Below are 14,594 nucleotides of genomic sequence, written 5' to 3'. Positions count from 1 at the left end.
CAAACACCTCCGGATGGAGTTCCCACTCCCCCGGATGAAAAGTCTGTCAACTTAGAAAATCCGCCTCCCAGTTCTCTACTCCTGGGATATGGATAGCTGATAGATGGCAAGAGTGAACCTCTGCCCATAGAATTATTTTTGAAACCTCCAACATTGCTAGGGAACTCCTTGTTCCCCCTTGATGGTTGATGTAGGCTACAGTCGTGATATTGTCCGACTGAAATCTGATGAACCTGACCACAGCAAGCTGAGGCCAAGCCTGAAGAGCATTGAATATCGCTCTTAGTTCTAGAATGTTTATCGGAAGGAGTGCCTCCTCCTGAGTCCACGAGCCCTGAGCCTTCAGGGAGTTCCAGACTGCACCCCAGCCCAGAAGGCTGGCATCTGTCGTTACTATTGTCCAATCTGGCCTGCGGAAGGTCATACCCTTGGACAGATGGACCTGAGATAGACACCAGAGAAGAGAATCTCTGGTCTCTTGATCCAGATTTAGTAGAGGGGACAAATCTGTGTAATCCCCATTCCACTGACTGAGCATGCAGAGTTGCAGCAGTCTGAGATGTAGCCGGGCAAACGGCACTATGTCCATTGCCGCTACCATTAAGCCGATTACTTCCATACACTGAGCCACTGAAGGGTGAGAAGTAGAATAAAGAACACGGCAGGAATTTAGAAGTTTTGACAACCTGGCCTCTGTCAGGTAAATCTTCATTTCTACAGAATCTATCAGAGTTCCTAGGAAGGAAACTCTTGTGAGAGGGGATAGAGAACTCTTTTCTTCGTTCACTTTCCACCCATGAGACCTCAGGAATGCCAGCACAATGTCCGTATAGGACCTGGAGATTTGAAAATTTGACGCCTGTATCAGAATGTCGTCTAGGTAAGGGGCTACTGCTATACCCCGTGGCCTTAGGACCGCTAGGAGTGACCCTAGAACCTTCGTAAAGATTCTTGGTGCCGTAGCTAACCCAAAGGGAAGAGCCACAAACTGGTAATACCTGTCTAGGAAGGCGAACCTGAGAAACCGATGATGATCTCTGTGTATCGGAATGTGAAGATAAGCATCCTTTAAGCCAACGGTAGTCATATATTGACCCTCCTGGATCATAGGTAGGATGGTTCGAATAGTCTCCATCTTGAAGGATGGGACCCTGAGAAATTTGTTTAGGATCTTGAGATCTAAGATTGGTCTGAAAGTTCAATCTTTCTTGGGAACTACAAACAGATTTGAATAGAAGCCTTGCCCCTGTTCCTCCTTTGGAACTGGGTGGATCACTCCCATAACTAGGAGGTCTTGAACACAATGTAAGAATGCCTCTCTCTTTATCTGGTTTGCAGATAATTGTGAGAGATGAAATCTCCCTTTTGGGGAAGAAGCTTTGAAGTCCAGAAGATATGCCTGGGACACAATTTCCAACGCCCAGGGATCCTGGACATCTCTTGCCCAACCCTGGGCGAAGAGAGAAAGTCTGCCCCCTACTAGATCCGTTTCCGGATCGGGGGCTGATCTTTCATGCTGTCTTAGAGGCAGCAGCAGGTTTTTTGGCCTGCTTTCCTTTGTTCCAAGCCTGGTTAGGTCTCCAGACCGGCTTGGACTGGGCAAAATTTCACACTTGTTTTGTATTAAAGGAAGTTGAAGCTGCGCCACTCTTGAAATTTCGAAAGGAACGAAAATTAGTCTCTCTGGTCCTTAATTTGTTGGACCTATCTTGAGGAAGGGCGTGACCTTTTCCTCCAGTAATATCAGAAATGATCTCCTTCAGTCCAGGCCCGAATAGGGTCTGCCCCTTGAAGGGAATATTGAGAAGCTTAGACTTTGAAGTAACGTCAGCTGACCAGGATTTAAGCCATAGCGCCCTACGCGCCTGAATAGCAAAACCTGAGTTTTTAGCCGTTAGCTTGGTTAAATGAACAACGGCGTCAGAAACAAATGAATTGGCTAGCTTAAGAGCTTTAAGCTTGTCAAGGATATCATCCAATGGGGTTTCTACCTGTAGAGCCTCTTCTAGAGACTCAAACCAGAAGGCCGCAACAGCAGTGACAGGGGCAATGCATGCAAGGGGCTGGAGAATAAAACCTTGTTGAATAAAAATTTTCTTAAGGTAACCCTCTAACTTTTTATCCATTGGATCTAGAAAAGCACAACTGTCCTCGACAGGGATAGTTGTACGCTTCGCTAGGGTAGAGACTGCTCTCTCCACCTTAGGCACCGTTTGCCACAAGTCCTGTGTAGCGGCATCTATAGGAAACATCTTTTTAAAAACAGGAGGGGGAGAGAACGGTACACCTGGTCTATCCCATTCCTTAGTAATAATTTCTGAAAACCTCTTAGGTATTGGAAAAACCATCAGTGTAAACAGGCACTGCATAGTATTTATCCAATTTACACAATTTCTCTGGGACTACAATGGCGTCACAGTCATACAGAGTTGCTAAAACCTCCCTGAGCAACATGCGGAGGTGTTCAAGTTTAAATTTAAATGTAGACATATCAGAATCAGGTTGAAGTGTCTTCCCTGAATCAGAAAAATCACCCACAGATAGAAGCTCTCCTTCGGCTTCTGCACATTGTGAGGGTATATCAGACATAGCTATTAAAGCGTCAGAGAGCTCTGTATTTGTTCTAGCCCCAGAGCTGTCTCGCTTTCCTTGTAACCCTGGCAGTTTGGACAATACTTCTGTAAGAGTATGATTCATAACTGACGCCATGTCTTGTAAAGTATACGCAATGGGCAGACTAGATGCACTTGGCGCCCCTTGAGCGTGAGTTATAGGCTCTGACACGTGGGGAGAGTTAGTCGGCATAACTTCCCCCTTGTAAATTTCCTCTGGTGATAAATCTTTTAAAGCCAGAATATGGTCTTTATAACTTATAGTAAAATCAGTGCATTTGGTACACATTCTAAGAGGGGGTTCCACAATGGCTTCTAAACATAATGAACAAGGAGTTTCCTCTATGTCAGACATGTTTAACAGACTAGTAATGAGACCACAAAGCTTGGAAAACACTTTAATTAATGTGAAAAAGCAGATTATAAAAAACGGTACTGTGCCTTTAAGGGAAAAAACAAACACAAAAACTGCAAAACAGTGAAAAAAAGCAGTTAACTTTATGAAATTTTTACAGTGTGTATAACAGACTAAAATAGCATTGCACCCACTTGCAAATGGATGATTAACCCCTCAGGCTCACAAATGAAGCAAAAAAACGGTAAAACCGTTATAACAGTCACAAGCAAATTGTCACAGCTCTACTGTGGCTCCTACCTTCCCATAAAACGACTTTTGTAGGCACAAAAACCCTTTACAGAGGTCCAATATGTCAGGGGACTCCTTCAGGGAAGCTGGATGTCTCAGAATGTAAAAACAACTGGGCAATTAGAGCTCAAAAATAGGCCCCTCCCACCATGCACTCAAAGTGAAAGGGCCATAAATAACTATTCCTAGGAGAAATCTAGTCAGCCATGTGGAAAATTAGGCCCCAAATAAAGATTTATCACCCTCAGTAAAAAAACGTTCTTTATATATATGCAAACGTTTTACATACTAAGCCATAATAGAAAGTAATATGAATATTACCCTTTACTGCAAGCATGATGCCAGTCGTTTATTAAATCACTGCAATCAGGCTTACCTTAAATATATCAGGCACTGTCAGCATTTTCTAGTTCTTATCATCCTCTAGAAAAAAAATATACTGAACATACCTCAGGGCAGTTCATTCTGCAGGCCGTTCCCCCAGCTGAAGTTTCCCCATACTCTTCAGTTATGTGTGAGAACAGCAGTGGACCTTAGTTACAACCTGCTAAGATCATCAAAAACCTCAGGCAAAACTCTTCTTCTAATTTCTGCCTGAGGTAAAAAACAGTACAACGTCGGTACCGTTTAAAAAATAAACTTTTGATTGAAGATAAACTACACTAATTCACCACATCTCTCTTGATACTTCCCTTGTCGAGAGCTGCAAGAGAATGACTGGAGGTGGCAGTTAGGGGAGGAGCTATATAGACAGCTCTGCTGTGGGTGATCCTCTTGCAGCTTCCTGTTGGGAAGGAGAATATCCCACAAGTAATGGATGAATCCGTGGACTGGATACACCTTACAAGAGAAACCAGTAGTGCATTGCTGCTCCTTCAGCAAATGAGAACAAGAGAATGAAGGAAATTAGATAATAGAAGTAAACTGGAAAGTTGTTTAAAATTGCATGTTGTACCTAAAATCATGAAAGAAAAATGTTGGGTTTCAAGTCCCTTTAATGTGTGCTTTAAATAGTAAAGTAAGCAACATGTATAAATAACAGAAAATGTTATAGTATTGCAAAGCATTACACCGCCTCCAACCAGCAAACATTTCTGTAGAAAACACAGGGAGTATATAGGAGAAATTATTTTATTTAAATTAAATTGCATCCATGTACTTTTCAATATTGACCTTTCTATCCCTTTAGCTTCATTCATTAAAAAAAGAATACACAATACAATAATACATCCCTTTGTTAATTTAAGATATGGAGATCTAACATCTAGATTAAATATCCTAAACATTCCTTACTTTATCCAGAATAAGCTCCTTATTGTCTGACTATGAGATCTAAGGATACAGTATGCTCTTCAGTTTAAAACTCAATCTATCGTAAAAGATATTTTGAATAAAATAATAAAACCCATGGAAATGGTGGTGTTATCCAAGATTGAAAGCAAAAAATAACTATATTTTACTCATCTTAAAACAAGAGTACCTTCTTTAGCAAAAATCAAATTGAGATGTTGATTTGAAATTCAGTGGGTAACAGAGACAAAAGCATACAGCTATCCTAAGATTTCATTACTCTTATACAGAAAGAAATATGGGTAGATTTGATGTGCCTTTTGGTTCATTATGTTATCAAAAATTGAGTTTCTATATAAGAGCTGTGAATTTACTCAAATTAAAGAGCAATATCACTAGATCATCAGCCTAAAACAGTGAAATACTCTTTATTTTCCAGTTTGTTACACAATGCTTTCTTTCAGATGTTGAGAAAGTAAACTCAATTTCCACCATTAAGCAACACAAAATTAACAATAAAGGCATTCCCTTTTGAGAATGAAGTTATAGGGTTATTGTAATACAAAAATGATATGCTTTGATTTCTTACAGCAGGGATCGACAAATCTGTTTAAAATTTAGGAGCCAGAAAGAATATGTAGGAATTTAGGAGCCAGACAGTGGCATTTGTATATTGATATATGGAGAATAACCCCAAATTTTAGGAGCCAGGGGTACAATTCTAGGAGCTAGCGGCTCCCAGGCTTCTGGGCTTGACAAGCCCTGTCTTATAGCGTGTAATATTGTGCACTACTCACTGTGGAAAGCTAGGTGTTGAATTCCCACAAGAAGGTTAAACAAACAGATACACTACCTCTCGGGACCTGCAGAGAACTGATGGTCAAGAGCAGGAATCAGCCGGTGAGCCAATTGTTAGTAGCAGTGACGTGACTCCGCCAATCACCCACTGTTTATTATGGGTGCCATAATGCTTGCAGCTCCAGAATGGGACTTTTATCAAGGTGCTAAACCCCTTTGCCGGGGGATAAATACATAGGGCTGATGTGCTAAAGTTCTATACTTTAGACGAAGATGTCTTGAGTCATCAGTAATGCAAGATTGCTCAAAGAACAATTTTTAGCTTAAAAGAACAGTAAATGCAATATATTTGAATAATTAACAAATGCCTGATAAAAAGACAATGCAATAGTCTTAACTTCAAATGAGTAGTAGATTTTTTTATGACAAATTTCAGTTATGTCTATTTCCGCTTCCCCTGTATCATGTGACAGCCATTAGCCAATCACAAATGCATATACATATATTTAGTGAATTCTTGCACATGCTCAGTTGTAGCTGGTGACTCAAATTATAAATATAAAATGACTGTGCACATTTTGTTAATGGAAGTAAATTGGAAAGTTGTTTAAAATTGCATACTCTATCTGAATCATGAAAGTTTCATTTTGACTTGAGTGTCCCTTTAAGAGCCATTAATCCCACTATGCAGGGATCTGTGTGTGAAGGAGAGACACATGCATTACAACATAACGCTCAATCCCCCCCCTCCCAAAGATTTAGCATGATTCTGCTTCTTGACGGCAAGTTTTTGATCATCAGGCCCACAGAGTTCCACAGGGAGAACAAAAAAAGACATCTAACAAATAAGATTGTGTAAATTTTGTACTACAATCTCCATTTAAAGGGTACGTTCATCCATAGGGAGAATACCCACACAGGGGTGTTAATGGTGTATATTAAAACCAGCACAAGCTGAAGAACAAATGGAGGCACAACTTGTAATGAACTGAAATGTTGTATTGCAATCATCAGCATAACAAGCTTCTATCTCCTCCTTTGTTATGACTCCTGATCCCTTTTATTCCTCCTGAGCAACCGAGTAAGTACTGAGGTAGTCTAGGAATAAATTAGAGTTCATTTAGGCTTTTTGGAATATAAGCAAAATGTTTGTAGTAAGTGAGAGATACATGGGAAATTAGTTTTTGTGAGACTTTAACGATGGAGAAACTCCAGTTTTACTATTTATCTATTTTTGCAGACAGATGCAATTGTCTATTAATAAATGTATGACTCATTGTACTGTGCATTATACACACATTCAATGTAATGTCTTGTGAAAAATGTGTTACACGAAAGTATGCAATGATATGAGCTAGTATATAACAAAATTAGATAAAATTGGAGTAGTCAAATATTTGATTAGGCAGGTTTTTATTTTCCACCTCTTACTTAAAAAAAAAAATTACTACTACAAATTCATAACAAGCTGACTGCTTGCATCCTGTAAGTTATACACAATACCTTGTTCATTCATTTCCTTGCATGCCGGGACTGCTGTATTCAGGCCCAAGAGCAACTTGATGCCGCTGGATACAAAATCCTGTTTGCATTGAATTCCTTTCTGCAGACAGAGGAATGCAAGTGTTAGTAACATCCGTTGAGAAATGGTTTTGCTTCAGGCTATGCATTTACAATACAAGGAACGCACTCTGATGGGTCATTTGTGTGTGAAAACAAACACACAGATTACTTACAAAACTCTAATGTAAAAAAATTAATTCTGCAAAAAGACTGGCCAATTGGAGGTCCGTGGGCCACATGTGGCCCTGTGCTTTTAGTTTTTGTGGCCTTGTGAAACATCAGAATTAAGAATGTGTGCCATAGTTGCTGTGGCACCAGGAAAAAGCTGAACTGAAAATGTCTACCTTGAAGATTTCGGGTTGGTGGACAAACAAGGTGACCACAACTCCAAAGCGCCCTCTGGAGGGGACGACAGCAGAGGGTACCCAGTAAACATTTTTATGAAATACATTGGTACATGTGTGTCATACATTTAAATGAGGCCCTTAAAGGGACATAATACTCATATGCTAAATTACTTGAAACCGATGCAGTATAACTGTAAGAAGCTGACAGGAAAATATCACCTGATCATCTTAATTTACAAAAGTAAGATATTTTACCTCACAATTTCCTCAGCTCACCAGAGTAAGTGCTGTGTAAAAAGTTAAAAACTTCAGCTGCTGTCCAGCTGCAGGTAAAAAAAAATTTAAAAAAATGAAGAAATGAACTGCAGCCAATCAGCATCAACAGTGCTGAGGTCATTAACTATTTTACTTTGATCTCATGAGATTTCACAGTAAACTTCCTTAAACTGAATAGGGAAATAATTTGAGTGTGCATGAGGCTCAGTCCCTTGCCGGTCCCAGGACAGACATACTGATTTGCTGCTTAAAGTCCTTTACAATGGGGTATGAATACTTAGGACATTTTGAGGTAAAATATCTTTCTTTTTTACATAGAGATGTTCAGGGGATATTTTCTAGTCAGCTTTTTACAGCTATGCTGCATCACTTTCAAGCGTTTTAACATTTGGGTATCATGACCCTTTAAGGCTTCTAGAATATCAATCTGCAACCCCATGTGTTAGGAAGTTGGCCATCATTGCATTAGAGCATTTGTCTTTTTGCATTATTGCTTGCCTATACCTATATGTTTTAACCCCTACACAAAAGTTAAACACAGTAAAAGCCAGCTCAGGAGCGACAATACACTGCTAATCTAGAGCTGAACATAGCTGATTGGTTCAGCAGCATTCAGCACAGAACCTGTACTACATTGTCACTCTGCAGCTGACTTTAATTAACATCTTCAATGGGCTTAAACACATAGGTATAAGCAAGCAATAGTGCAATTGGAAAAGCATTTTATTATTGCTGCTTTTTTGCCTTTAAATCACATAATGAAAGTATGTGTGCTTTTAAAATAATGGAGTATATGCCTCATTCTTTGAAGAACCATTAAATACAGTAGAATTTCATAAGCAACAGATGCATAATGAAAAGACAATATAATAACAGTCTGAATTACAAATAAGCAGTAGATTTTTGAGACAATTTTGAAAGTTCCCTTCCATTTCTCCCCCCCTGTGTCATGTGACAGACATAAGCAAATCACAAATGTTTATACATATATACTGTGAACTCTTGCTCATGCTCAGTAGTAGGTGGTGTCTCAAAAAGAGTGCATACAAATACTGTTCAAAGTTTGGTAATGCATGCACTATCTGGACCATGAAAATTTAATTTTGACTTGAGACTCTCTTTAATACACCTATGTTTCTTTTTTGGGAACAATAAAGGCACCACAAACTCTGTTATCCATCCCTCCCGTGATCTCCAGCCATACGTGCTTCTTCAGAAGCAGAAAGTCAGTATCCTGACGCAAGTAAGTTAGGTAAAAGCACATACATTTTCAATAAGTGATTGTGTGTGGACTTTTAATGTATGCGCAGATCACTGTTTAATGCAGTGCTTGACAAGTCAATTGTAACCAGGGCACAATGTTATTTTCATAACTTTTTTAGATTTAGCTATATCAAAAATGTGTCCCTGGCTCCTAAAAACGCTTCGAGCCAACACATTATTCTGGTAGGCTGCTAAGTTCTATACATTTGTCAAACCCAGGCGCAATATATTCTTGCATTTTTTTCTAGGTAACTTATCATGAATAATCAATCCAAATACCTGAGACGTTGCAATTATTACATAGCTAAAAATGAATGTTACTTATGCCAAACACTATCAGGCGCACATTGATATTCCAAACTTCTAAGCATAGACATGCAGTATTATTTTATTGCATATGGACAGTAAACTCCAAAATTAAACTATCATGATTCAGATTCAGTATACAATTGTAAACAACTTTCCAATTTACTTTTATTATCAAAATGTGCTCCATTCTCTTGGTATCCTTTGTTAAAGAGTAGATCTAGATAGGCTCATAGGAGCTCAGAAGCATACGTGTCTAGCATTCTTTGACAGCAGTGTTGAGACTTAGTTGCATATCCTGCTGCAGAAAGTGCTATAGTAACATGAGCTCCTGTTAGCCTACCTAGGGTTACTCTTTAACAAAGGTTACCAAGAGAATGAAGCAAATTTGATAATAAAAAGAAATGGAAAGATGTTAAAAAATTGCATGTCCTATATGAACCATGAAAGTTTAATTTTGACTTTAATACTTGATGAAGAGCATTCTTGGTAAAACTTTAAAATGTAATGTACTATATCAATTAGAATAAATAGAATAAAATAAATGGGAACAACTCCTTTCTGACTTTAATATATCTTTTTTATTTTTTATTGAGGTTTAATTCAGGGCATACACATTATGAATATCAACATAGTTTGTACATAGTTAGGACTATACGCCCTCCAAATGTTATATAAGGCTACTTTTGGACCTTGTGGTGCTGTAAATAGTGTAAAGCCACAGAGGGTAACTATAAACTAAAGGGGCCACTCTTGAGTCCCAAGCAGTAAACCTCAAAATGTTTTTAGTTTATAACACGTACAATATAATGAACCCCTTTTGTCGATCTTCACAACTTATAAATAAGAAATCCCGATGGGGAAACATTGACCTCTTTTGGACCCTGAACTTTTAATTGTATCAGTAAGGGGGATATGGTAGGGGGCTTATAGCATAAATAGAACATATAGGGCCACTCTTGGACTCTTAGGACTGTAGTTAAGAACAGAGATTTATATCTTAAATAAATTTACACCAAGATAAAGTTCAACAAATCCTACAAATGTATAGCTACACTAGAGACATCTTACAACACTTGCAGAACTTTGCAAATACATATACACACACACACATTTTATCTAAATAGTTAGCTAAGTAATCTACTTGCATTTAAAAACAGTTTGTACATTCCAGAGCTAGGAACATATCTGCAGATTTATTCCATTAGCTCCCAATGGTTGAACTCTCTTACTAAACCTGAACTCTTTAATATCAGGGAGGAATCTCGTAAAAGGGTAAATGTCTAAATGTAGCCACCAATGAGCAAGCACTACCCAGGTTCTGAACTAAAAATGGGCCAGCTCCTAAGCTTAAATTCTTGCTTTTTCAAATAAAGATACCAAGAGAATGGAGAGAAATTCATAATAGGAGTAAATTAAAAAGTTGCTTAAAATTGCATGCTCTATTTAAATCACGAAAGTTTAATTTTGACTAGACTATTCATATAAGTGCCAGTTCTGTTCATCGGCTCACAATCTAAATTCTCAATACTTAAAATCAAAACCAATAACCCAACACACAAGCCAACTATACTGATAATGCTCCAGTTCACATGTCTTAGAGCACTGGTCGTCAAATATGCCCTGAGGCTTCACTAACAGGCCAGATTTTCAGGCGATCTGAACTGGAGCACAGGTGAAATAATAAGCTAAGTAGAAAACATTATTAACCTGCTCTTACCCAAGATAATCCTGAAGATCTGGCCTGTTAGGGAGGCCTGAGGGCAGGTTTGAAAACTCCTGACTTAGAAAGACCTACCCACATAACTTTATGGTTTTGGGGCATAACAGCTTAATTGCACAAATCACCTATTAGTATCACTACACCGTTAGGACGTTCCATGCCGTCCTAACTGCGCCGGGCTTTAGCGCCATTAGGACGGCATGGAACGTCCAAGCTGTTTGGCTGTACTGAAGCTAACGGCACTTACAGATTGGGATTGCAGCATGGGAGGGAGTGACTAGTGTCATAGGGACGCCCCCACGACCGGATCCCATCATTGAAACATCACAATTGTATGCATGATCAAAGTTCCAATGTAGACAATATAGACCCGACAGAAAAGGGTTAAAAGGGATCAAACAACATACAGGTAATTTAGCCAGCGATAATCACTAAACCCACAAAAATCTTCATTTTTTTTCTCCTTAATCCTGCACATTCAGTTTTTGGATGACAAAATTGTGAGATTACCAATGAATATAAGGGTATTTATTAATGGTAGAAGTATTTTAGGATTATAATCATTGTGACCATTACTCTTTACTTGCTTATAAACGGTCCTCCTGCTGTTTATTGGTGGACACATCTAACAAGCAAAAAAAGTCTTTTTTTGAAAATGATATTAACTTTTTAAATACTGAAGATATAAGTGTAAAGTTTTAGTCTACACAAAGGAATGGTGTTGAGATATATATATATATATATATATATATATATATATATATATATATATATATATATATATATATATATCAGTTAGGGACAGTTAGGGACAGTTAGTGGATTTTCTAAAATGGCTAAAAAAAAAAAATACTGAAGACTGCAGATGAATAAGTATATTATTTTTTACTATTAACATGTTATATTACAAATTTCAAAGTCTATAATGTTTCTTTAAGAACCAGAAATAAAATTATATGGAGTTGCAGGTAGCTTTTGAGGAAGTTTCACTTTTTTAGGATTCCTGATAGAGAGATAGATATAAAAATACATATATACACCAGGGTGCTCTAATGCTGGGATGAGGAAAACACTTCACAACAGATATTTCCTACCCTCTAATGCCTAGTTTATATTGAGGTGGTAAAGTTTGGAAACTGGTGGTAAAAACATTTATATTCATTTAAGTCTATAGAGAATTTTTATGTTATCACCAGTTTCCAAACTTTACCATCTCAATGGAAACTAGGCCTAAATCAGTTCATCTTTGGCTTAACTGGCAGGGAAAAACCTTCCTAAAAACAGCAAAACTAACTATATTAAACCAGCTCTTTACATAAAAATAATAATCTTTTCTAGTCCCATTAAGAAAGTGAATTTTCTTTTTTTTCTTTGCATGACTTTTATTCCATGTATGTAGCACCACACAGAAAAGTATTTCCTAACCCTTGACAGCTTCCTCTGTTACAACAAACCAGAACTATCTCAGCATCTGCAACAATGATGGCAGAAATAGCAACATAGTAGAAGAGGTAGAAAAAATACTGCATACTAATGCATTAGCAGTCATCAACTCCTCATCCTCAAGCAGTCTTATAGATTTAAAAGAGATATTAAATCGTGATCTTTTAGTAAAAACAAATTAAAGTGAGCAGATTGTGTAAAAAAAAAAAAACACACAAAAAACTTCAAAACAACTTACTTGATTTCCTGACAAATTAGCACCTAGAAATGTATCAGTGTAGCCCCGCCCCCAGTGTGACAAGAGTGCAGAATTTTGAAAACCTAAGTTTTTACTCTGTCAGTTTTGAGCATGAGCAAATCTGACTCCTTGTTATCTAATCTATTCACTAGCCTAGAAGTTGCATGACATCATGCTAAGATAAACCTTCCTGCAAAGGCCTCCTCCTTGTAGGGCTGTGACACGAAGTAAAAGACACTGCACACACGTAGCGTAAAAAATAAATAAAAATCCATTTAAATAGATGACTAATATATATTGCAGTGCTTTCTATTTAGTATATGCAACTGCTTAGTGGGTTTTTTTAATACAACAAAGAAACTGACTGTTTAACATCCCTTTAACTTGCAGTGGGGGAAAAAACAATTGACTGAGATAAAAGCCCCTTTCTTCTTTCTTGATTCAGACGGTGCTTGCAATTTTAAACAACATTCCAATATACTTTTATTATTTCATTGTTCTTGGTATCCTTTCATGAAAAGCATACTTAGATAGGCTCAGAAACAGCAACAAACTGATGGGAGCTAGCTGCTGATTGATTGCTGCAAATTTGTGCCTATTTTCATGGTCTCACCAAATGTGTTGAGCAACCTCCCAGTAGTGCATTGCTGCCCCTTCAACATAGGATACCAAGAGAATGAAGAAAACGTGATAGAAGTAAATTAGAAAGTTTTTTTAAATTGTATGCTCTATCTGAATCATGAAAGCAATTTTTGGGATTTGTGTCCCTTTAAAGTGTGAACACTTGTCACAAACAAATTGCATGGAATAAACAGTGCTCCTGCCAGCTCTCTATATGGGACATAAATAATGTGTATTTAAAGCAATAATATCACCTCTCAAAGAGCCTCTTTTCCAAAGTACCCCAAAAACAAAAAGTGTCTATCCTTGTCTCATTACATAAATATTCCATTAAACATACTAACTCTTCTAAATCACTTAAATCATGTTTCCCTAAAATATTGTACCATGTAAGTAATAGGTATAGCTTCCAAAATGAAAACTCTTACAGCTATCTGCGCAAGAGTACATTAAAGGGACATGAAACCCAAATGTTTTCTTTCATGTTTTAGAAAGAGCATGAAATTTTAAACAACTTTCTAATTTACTTCTATGATCTAATTTGCTTCATTCTGTTGATATATTTTGTTGAAAAGCATATCTAGATAGGCTCAGTAGCTGCTGATTGGTGGCTGCACATAGATGCCTCATGTGATTGGCTCACTCATGTGCAATGCTATTTCTTAAACAAAAAATATCTGAAGAATGAAGCAAATTGGAAGAAAAAATTTGGGTTTAAAGTGAATGTAAACTTGAGCACAGTCGCTCAAGTCATAGGATAGAATTGAAAAAAATGAATGAGACTTTCATTCATCAAATGTGTAGTATATGCTTATTATCTGAGATGTTTACCTTGTAATTTCAGAACGATAAGCGCAGTTCCTCCACCCGCCATATTCATCAATTGATTGGGGCCCATTTATCAAAGGGCTTGCGGACCTGATCCGACACTGCGGATCAGGTCCGCAAGACCTCGCTAAATGCGGAGAGCAATACGCTCTCCACATTTAACATTGCACCAGCAGCTCACAAGAGCTGCTGGTGCAACGCCGCCCCCTGCTGACTCGCGGCCAATCGGCCGCCAGCAGGGAGCTGTCAATCAACCCGATCGTATTCGATCGGGTTGATTTCCGGCGGTTCCTGTCCGCCTGCTCAGAGCAGGCGGACAGGGTTATGAAGCAGCGGTCTTTAGACCGCTGCTTCATAACTTGTGTTTCTGGCGAGTCTGAAGACTCGCCAGAAACACGGCCCTTCAAGCTCCATACGGAGCTTGATAAATGGGCCTGATTAACAGATGGCTCATCTGCAATACACTAATCTGTTGTCCCGTCCCCCCACAAACGTCACCCCAGGGGGGGGGGGGAACAACGATTAGTGGATTGCAGAGGAGTCATCTATCAATTGATGAATATGGTGGGCGGAGGAACGTGCTAATCATTCTGGCATTAGAAGGTACAAATCTCAGAAGATAAGTATATACTACACATTT

At 38.3% G+C, this 14,594-nt stretch overlaps 1 protein-coding gene across 2 annotated transcripts in view; it reads right to left on the bottom strand.

Moving 5' to 3' along the window:
* FER (FER tyrosine kinase) overlaps positions 1 to 14,594 on the bottom strand; it is a 728,481-nt gene that overhangs the window by 706,384 nt on the left and 7,503 nt on the right. For both annotated transcript variants that reach the window (XM_053701530.1, XM_053701531.1), the window contains exon 2: positions 6,850 to 6,949. The gene's annotated coding sequence lies outside the window, so the exon portion shown is untranslated. The remainder of the gene's footprint in view (positions 1 to 6,849; positions 6,950 to 14,594) is intronic.

Source organism: Bombina bombina, chromosome 2 (assembly GCF_027579735.1).
Source record: "Bombina bombina isolate aBomBom1 chromosome 2, aBomBom1.pri, whole genome shotgun sequence".
NCBI classification, from domain to species: Eukaryota; Metazoa; Chordata; class Amphibia; order Anura; family Bombinatoridae; genus Bombina; species Bombina bombina.
This window is presented reverse-complemented; position numbering and strand designations above follow the sequence as displayed.